Source organism: Acanthaster planci, linkage group LG11 (assembly GCF_054643075.1).
Source record: "Acanthaster planci isolate LZ-2023a linkage group LG11, COTS_SCS, whole genome shotgun sequence".
NCBI lineage: Eukaryota > Metazoa > Echinodermata > Asteroidea > Valvatida > Acanthasteridae > Acanthaster > Acanthaster planci.
The window spans coordinates 17077070-17086614 of NC_141787.1; positions in this window are offsets into that span (position 1 = coordinate 17077070).

The following is a 9545-nucleotide window of genomic DNA, read 5'->3' on the forward strand; positions in this document are numbered from 1 at the left end:
ACGACAGAATAAACTTGCCTCCGACAGAAATTTTGGACAAGGCAATTCGATTTCTGTAGGATTGTACTTATTCCCTTAATGAAGATTTGAATAGGAGAGGGCGTGGATTATTGTGCAGAAGCAAGAATTATCCCGCTTGATCGAGCAATGATTTAATGGTGTGTGTTATTGAAGCGTAGACTCCCATTGGTCAAGTTCAACCGGACCACAGCTTGACGGGACACTGGTGTCATGCAGTCTTTTACTAATTCACCTCTTAAAAATTTCATATTTTGCCTTTTTTGTTGCCTTTTTTTTTACTTACACTTATACACGAACAAAAGTTGGCATTTCATTAAAAGTGGAGCGTTTCGTTTTGAAGTATGCATGAACGGTTGGCAGTTATTGGTTTGGTGGTGATGCGGGTATACTGTTCACACCCCGGTTAGCGATTTTAAAAGTAAGGGCCGAAAAAACGACGGAATTGCAATCGTTTGACGCCTGCTAAGATAGCTGTCTTTCCAAAACAATGTTATTGTAATGTCCATAATTATGCTCAACCATTCCTTATTTGCAGGCCATTCTTCCCTGTAACTTTAACATTCCCAAATTCATTCAAAACAAATAGTCCCTGGTCCCATATCTCAATTTACAGTTACAGTAAAAGTCGGACATTCCAGTTGGCTACAATTAATCTTCAGAAACAGACAGCAAAATAACGTCACTTCATCACGAAAATTATTTTCTATATTTTTCTTTATATAAATAAACCAATGTATCATTGACGCTTTGGACTCTGTTTGGAGCTTGGACATTTACTTCGATGAATTAGGCGTAATGTAACTATTTCATGCAATGTGATTTGGGTATAATTCGTGAGTAAAATGACCCGGAAGTTTCTTACTATTATTGGTCTATTTGCGTGTTGAAACCATTGACTTTTTAAAAATTCTTTTGGAAGAGAAAATTGAGGCGTGTGTTATCGCGTGTCTGCACCCGCACGCCACCGGGTCACTATCGTCTTGCACACGCCGTCATCAATGCTGGATTTACCCTCGGTTTGACGTGGCGGACGTCCGCTAGCCATCGGGGGGCGACACACACAGCAACAAATTCTCTGCGAGCTCCTTGATAAAAAAAAATCGATTTTTAACAAACAAAACAAAGTGCTAACAACTGGACGCACAACTACAAGCGGCCTTTCTTGTTTTTATTAATTTCCAGAGAAAAGATGTGTATTGCTGAAAAATTCTGCCCTTTACTTGGTGCATTGTGGCATGCGCACACGTGCAAAGGAAACAAATTAAATTTTGACTGTCTATAAGCGCAATGGCACATCCCTTGTCGGTATAAGGAGGTTTGGTATTGTCCCAAATGACAATGATCAGTTGAAGTGGAGAGATACATCAAAAGATAACACATGGCTACCAGTGAATGGTGAGGAGGTATGATTGTGAAGGTTACTCAAGTGCGGCACCAGTTTTACTTTTCTTGAGGGGGGGGGGCTATGGACACACAATGGTCATTCAGGATATCAAGCACTCTTTGTACATAACCCATCTAATTAGATTTTTCTTAATGCACGCAGTTAAACACGATACAAAAATAAGCTCTTTGAGTCCATCTCATTTTGCCAGGATTAGCATCAAAGGAATCATGGAAGTAAAATATTAGAAAAGGAAGGAAAAAGTAGTGATGCCATTCTTTCCCAGTTTCCAGTGTAGTTTGCGATCAGTTTGATGTTAACATTAATTTTGAAACTTTTCAACCAAAAGGTTCATTGTTAGCCCCCTTCTATATTTATTATTTATGTAAGTGACATTTGCAAATCTTCTGACTCGTTTTCTTTTCATAAATATAATATTGTTATTGATAATGAATTCATACAACTTGTTAATACCACTAAATTTCTTGTAGTTATTATCGATAGTAAGCTAATGTAGAAGCCCCATATAAATGGAATCTGTAACGAACTTGCTAAATCGATTAGACTCAAACCTCTTTTCCCAAGGCATGTACTATTTTGCGAACTCTTTACTTCTAACTAGTATTACCTTACATTTCATATTGTAATATTGTGTGGGGAAATCTGTATCCTAGTAACTTGAGTAAATTGATAACATTGCAGAAGAAAGCTCTCCGTATCCTTTCCAAAAGTCACTTTAGGACAAATTGTACTTGTTTACATGCAAATGGCTAAACAACTTCCCTCTCACTTTGCCAACATGTTTCAAGGTAATTGAAATGTACACAGATATAATGCGAGGTCTTCCTCTCTTTTGCATTTACCCAAGTGTAGGATTACTGCATCTAAACATAACATACTGTACGATATTCTGGGCCACATCTTTGGAATAGTTTACTTATCACGATAAGGAACTCATCCAGTCGGAGGCTTTTCCAATCTAAGCTTAAGATTCTTTAAACTGGTTTTCTGCTTGTAGATCTGCTATTCAATATCATATTGTTTTTAACCATCATAATAAATTTGATCAATTATGATTTATCAACCGTAGGTTTTTTTTCACTGTTTTTTGCACTTGACCTTGGACTGTTTTTCATGTAACTGTTACTGATGTATTACTTTCTATGTTCTTGTATTTCCTTGTATTTGTCTGTCATGGCACACCTGCCACAAGCTCTGCTTTTTGGGATGTGCCTCCATTTCAACCATCATAATGTTGTTATATGTAATACTGTACTTTTGTACCTTGTCTTGAGAATGGAAATTAATGTATTGAAACTGTAAGGTGCGTCGTTCAAATTTACAAAACTCAAGAAAGTCTAATGATGTAAAGTAATTGCTTCACAGAAAGTGAAACAACTTTGGTTTACATGTTCAACTATACTGAGATCAGAACATCTTCATTACATGATTACTAAGTTTTGTTGCTCGATGGACCTTTTTCTTCGACAAGTCGCAGTAACTTCAAAGTCATCCTACCTCGTTAACGTGAACTTTCTCGAGGTTTGCATTCGATTCTTTCTTTCAAGTCAACCACTCTCAATGAGTGTGGACGCCGAAACAGCTGTGGATGAAAAGACGCTTAATTCAAGCGTAAAACAAGGCGAGCGAAGACCAGCCTGTTGAACTTATTGTAATGACTTAATTATGATCTGGCCTATACACGGTATATGAATAATTGATGAGGTAATGAATGAAATGGTAAAAGCAGAAATAAATAACAACGGAGACTGCATAATAAGAAGGCACACTACTCTGTAAAGCAACGGCGTGTAATGTCGGCCTGTACGGCAGATAGGACAAACCATAATGGGAATTATCAAAACACAAAGGAATCCCTGCATGGGTGAATTGCAAGGAAATTCAAAGAATGACAAGAGACGTTTTAGAGATAAAACAGAAATAGACGAGACATGTCAAATTTCAAATTCAATTATTTTTTAAGCTTGGAAGACTAGGCGTTGTGATAATTACAAAGGTGTAAATGGGATAATTAAAACAGACAAGAAATTGAAAAGGCCTACGCACCTTTGCTGAAAAGAAGGAAAACATGTTATAGAAAGTTCAAAATGGCTCAAAATTTATGAGTTGGGGGCTTAAATCACTGAAAAAAAACACCAAGGTTAAGTAAACCACGATTGCCACTGAAAAGGAGACTTCTTATATCATAATCCAAAGGGAGAATCTTCAAGGTTTTCATTTCCTCGAGGAAGTAAAAAAAAACCTCCACTCTTTCTCAGAATCAATTACCGTGGAGGAATAGGTTGTGTACGAATCTAGCCAGGGCCGACGGTGTGCATTGTTCGCGTGTCTCGTCACAGGTTCGCTGTCACGAATCGACGGGAGGAAATTAGGACTTTGGTAGTGATGGGGGCTCGTTGACTCCAATTTCCTCCAAGGAATTCATGCGAAATTTATGTCCCAAACAATGATCTGGTTGCTGAAGTTCGATTTTCTTTTTGTAGTATACCGTGGTTTCTTTTTCCCGATTGCAAGTGCTGTATTTCTCGAGTCTAATTACAAGCGTCTTCGTGTCGTGGACTGCGCTGCCGTGCTACAGGCAGTAAATGTCAATACCACACAACACTGATTTTCCTCAATACATCCTCTAGGTCATGTGCTATGGTTATAAGGTGGAATGATCATACTTACTTGGAGTTCAGTTTGCCTTCTGTTAAAATGAACATGTGCGAAATCACCGAGAATTGTTGGATTTCAAAAGGGTATGTGTATAGTGTTAGATGTGAAGGGCAGAGACATGCATGAAGTAGGATATATCAGCATGGATGTAGATGTTACTTCTGAACATTTTTACTCAACGGAGTGAGTCATTTAATGAGCAGGTTTCAATTGTCTCGTGTTGCATCATGAAGCAACTTGGGTGTGCTGAAATCAAGCCTAGCAGCGCCGTGGCACGTTTGGAGGTGTAATACTCTCGACAGTGGCGCTATTCAAATGGAATCTCTGACAAGTCTACTAATTAAATTTGTCTACTTGCCGCAAGTTCAAAACTGCCTCTTCTCATTTCGCTAATAGAAATCGAAGGGCCTGGCTAGTTCTAGGCGTCTGCACAATTATGTAAGATCAGTTTATGCGTGTGAGTTGTGTGTAGCATTCGTCGGGCCACGTGTTGTATAGTCCGAAAACGCGGGAGATCGTGTCCAATTTGTGTTAGCTTTCGACGCACCAAGGCAGTTACCATGGCCAACATTGTTGTCTGCGATTTGTAACTGAGACGAGTTTACACGTGCAAACATTCTATGTAATTTCAAAATGGCGGAGCCAAGGTTTGGGCCGAATATAAATGAGTTACTTTTGACGTTCAGTTATTGTTACATCAGAGATAAGGCATAATGTAATAATTGACACAATAGAATGAGAAACTCAACTGTAACGGAATTGGAAAGCGAGACATACTGACAACAGAATACAGCGTACACGTCTTAAACTCTCTCATGTGAAAACAGCCATTTGAATTAATGCACATAGACATACCAATTGAACGAAGTTCATATGGCAAATTAATAATTGCAAAATAAGAAATAAACATCAAGAAACAAGAAAATTTGTAAAAGGAACAATTGAAACCGGATGAACAAACGGATGACATTTTAAAAGTTAATATATATAAAAATGTAGCTTATCAACAAATAAAATGAAGCAAATGGTTCTTTGAAATTAATGTAGAAGCGTCGAGTGTATTAAACGCATACCATCTCAAATGCATTTCGCAACATAGATTTGATTTTTTTTTACCATGAATTATTTAAACCGAGTTTTTACTTTATACCTTCCTTTTATTATAAACTTTTACCAAACTGATTGCAACTTTTGTTTCATGAATCAGTAATCCCCAACCATCACTGCGTATCTATAGTGATGTAGACACGCACCGGACAACTACAGGCCGCACAATCAAGGCTCATGCATACATATACCCGCCATGAATTAATCATATTTCGTTCCCCTTGCTCGAACTATTGAGTTCTTTGGCTCTCTTATCAACATCAGATGGAGTAAGACAAATACATTACGCCATGAAGTATATGACCACAGGTGGCCAAGCAAGGCAAAATTCGCACGAGGTTCTCTAAAGTTTTCTGTTTGATAAAGTATTAATTTAGAAACCACCTTGATAATTAATTCGCTGAAGCTGACAAAGCAATGATTAGACATTATACAGATTGACGACGAGTTAGTAGGATATTCATTACTGGAGTGTAAAAATATAGGGTAAAAGGTAAGAAACTATGACATAAAAGCAAGCCAAACGTTCCCTTGCATAAGACGCACAAGAAACACAGATGAAGGTGTCCACTGAAAATCCCAAAGCATGAAATGAAATTAACTTAAGAAAACCAATTCCAAGAGCCTGCGGCAACACCTTAGAAACAGTATACTAACACCTTCAGTTTAGGGAGGGGACTATTTATCCCTCGACTCCAAATCTTGATATGCTACTATAAAATACGCGTGTGAGACTCGAACATCACAACACTAATGTGAAGATATTAGTGACAAGAGATGATTATCGGGAAGGCAACCGTTTTATGTAAAAAACGAAAAATGAAGTGTGAAACATGAATGAAAAACCATGTTCTTGCAAGTCTCCAAGCTCATGTTGACGAGCAGCAGGTCTAACGAAACAACGCCGCCAATACACACACGCGCGATGTTTGCAGAATCGCAGCGCTATTTTTCAATTAATAATAATACCCACTCCAGCAACATATGAGATTTGATTGAGAGTTGAATATCGATCCTTCCGATCAATATATCGATGTAGTGGGGTTTCATAACCAGTACTGTGACAGCGCGCATGGTGGGTGGATTTTTATTAAGTATGAGGAAAGGTATAGGGTATGAAATCTAAAAAGCTTATTGTCAACAATAACCCTGTCATGATTTGTAATAAGTGAAATATTAAAAAGTATGGTATGGCTTATATTTATTCAGTAGGAGAGTTTTGGAGTGAATTTTAACAGTTTTTGTGAGGGTTGATATTTAATAAAGCTTCAACAGTTTCGCCGGAAGAAGAGCCATGAACGTTCTACAAGTAGCCTTTCCGTGCATTTTCATCATTCAGATTTCATAAAAATCCTGAAAATTTCTCCCTACTTTTTTCGGTCGAAAGATAAGTAAGGGCAGTCAAGCCCTCTTCACGCTGTCACGAGGTAGAGAGACGGACAAACAGTCAACCTTGAAGAGAATATAAAGAGATCGGAACCAAAAGAGAAATGCAGGGGAGTAGAAGCCGCACTAATTGCATGAAATATAAGAACGATGTTTTTTTGTGAGAGTCTTTTTACCGCCGTGTGGGAACCACGCGGTCTGCGCAACTAGCTCTGGTCGATATTTGTGTTTGCAGCACACCGCACCAAGTACAGAAATCTTTTGTCACTAAGTCGACCAGGAATAGTTGGCTTCCATGCAATATATCAAAGTTCCATTTCACTGCCAGTCGCTTCAACGGTTGCCATGTACCATGTACGATACAAGGAACACGGGATTGATTCAGCAAAAATTGAAGAGTGACGGAACAACAGGCAGATCCGCCAGCTAATTTATGGATAAAAAATCGTACAAAAGGGTGAAACAATTAGCAGTGTCTGCTTTACCTATTTCCTTCAGTGAGTTGCTCTCAGCTGCTCGTCTGGCTTTGTCTGTTCCAATAAATCAAAACAAGGATAAATCATCAATTATGGACAGATATGGGATGATGGTAGACCGCCCGGGGCAACAAAAGAAAAAACACCGCTCGCTTGCATAGAGAGAACAACTGTGTGTAACACCTCCACAATAACTAGTGCCTACTTTCATTTTCAAAAAAAATTATAATACGCCCTGTGCGTCTGTCCATTTCATGGAGACAACAAGTCTCGCTTCAGACAAACAAACTGGCTTCAAGGAGTACGATTTCTGGCAAACATAATAGTCACATTACAGGCGATTTGTCATGGAAAAAAACCATAGCAGGCTTGCCGATTATTTACATAATTATCATTTAAACGCTTTGGCATAAACCATACTAAGAAAACACTTGAGCGAACGAGAGAGAAACGTGTTTTTTCTCTCTTACAGATTCAAAGCGACATTATAGGGGATTTACAATAAACCTTTGACAGAAAAGTAATTTTGAATCATACAAGCCATGATTCGTGTACAAGAGGGCAGGGACTAATTTCATCATAAAATGATGGGATGCTCACGAGGGCGCCCTGTCATGGCGGAAATTTTGTTTATACATTCCTTCCACCATTACGAGGGGGCGTTCCTGATGAGCTGTGATCACATGACAAATCACTTGTCGTATCGCGTCGAGCTTGTCTGGACATGTACCATGTCACTTCCATGACAACATAAAATGTCACTCATGTGAAATATTTACAAATCTATCACGAAATGCTACAATTAATTCTTTGCGGAATTTTATGAAAAAAAGGAAGTTTTGTTTAAAAAAAAGAAAGAAACAAATAGGAAGCAGAGGGTTTACTATGAAAGGAAAGAATCAGAAGTTGGTGGATGTGCATTCTTTGGTCAGTTAGTTTAGAGAGTGTCCTTTTAAAAGTAAACTGGGCAAGAGATTAAAATTGTGGGTTTATTTTTTAAAACTCCAAAATATAGAAATCAAGATGTTTAACAGTTACAAGTAGTCATAAAGGCAGAAAAATTACTAAGACCTCCATTGCATGACAAGAATACCATAAACACCGTGTCTGTTCTGCTGACCGCAAAAGATGCTGCTAGTCGGACAAGAGTTTTGTAATGAAAACACAGCGATGATGAGTGTGTCCACCACCGGGCTGCGACGACATTGATAGCGAGTCAGTCGGTCGGTACAAAAAAACCGGCAAGTTGTCCTTCGAAGAACACAAAACAAGGCTTGCAGCTGCTCGCGTGCCACCCCGTGCAAGCACTGTGTGGAGGGGAACACTTGAGCTTGGTCTCTCGCTTGTTGGTCCTCTGCCCCCCCCCTTGTCTGACTGGGTTCCATTGTTACTTAACCCGTAGTAACACTGCGTGCATGATGAATGATCACAGAATTGCCATATACAAATGATTCGGTATTTTATTCTGAATTGAGCAGGATTTTTGAGAGGCTCCTACGAACAGGGGCGGATCTTCGATCGCCGGTTGGCGTGGCTGGCCTCGTTGGCTTACATTAGTATGTGTGTGTGTCTGGGTGTGTTGGGGGGGGGGGGGGCAGGAACTCCCAATTATCGTAGATGGAGTGTTTTGATATGCGCGTAATACTCGCCCAAATAAAATCTTTTATTTGGGGTCGAGAATATTTTGTTGCATGCCCCAGGCACTACTGCGCCAATCGCAGTTAGTTCTCTTATGTACTTCTGATGGAAATGAAATTTGACATTTTAACCAACGGGGCCACAACGTTTTATCCGAGGCAACAAATGTTTGTCCTGGCAAAATCAAGGAAAAGATCTCAACCGGATTTGTGATTTGGGGAGTCTGTTTTTCTTATTTTCTGTAGTGTATCTGTTCAACACTTGTTGGAAGCAATGTCACTGGAAAACTGAGTTTATTCTTAGAAGAGGTTTAATACCAATTCAATACATTAAAATACAAATGTATTATGTAAGATTATGTATAATATCAACTAATTTTATATCGTGTCTTGCCTAATCGATGTCATTTTTCATCGTATTAAATTTTCTGTTTCTTTTAACAAAATGTTACAGTTTCTTTCATAAATAAAACCATTTTGTTAATTGCTTATGTCTATGACACCTGCCTTGAACAATTAAACTATTTACACAGATAGAGCAGTGCAAGGGATTGACCAATATTCTAAGAAGATATCACTAAGACCGACATGATGACTACGTCCCTTTGTAAAAACTTTAACAATCAAAAGGCTTTAACTGTTGGATCATAAACGAGTGGGGTAAAAACAACGCCATCTATAGACGGGTGGAAGTGTTATGTTTGGCTTATTTGATTGAGGCTCACACAAGGGCGGATTCGAGGGAGGCCTCCCCACCCATAAAAAAGGGCTTTTTAAAAATGAGACAAAGGTAATTTTTGGTCCATTTCATTGCCCTTCTTCCCGAATGCGCGTAAGAGGCTTCGCCTCTCCAAG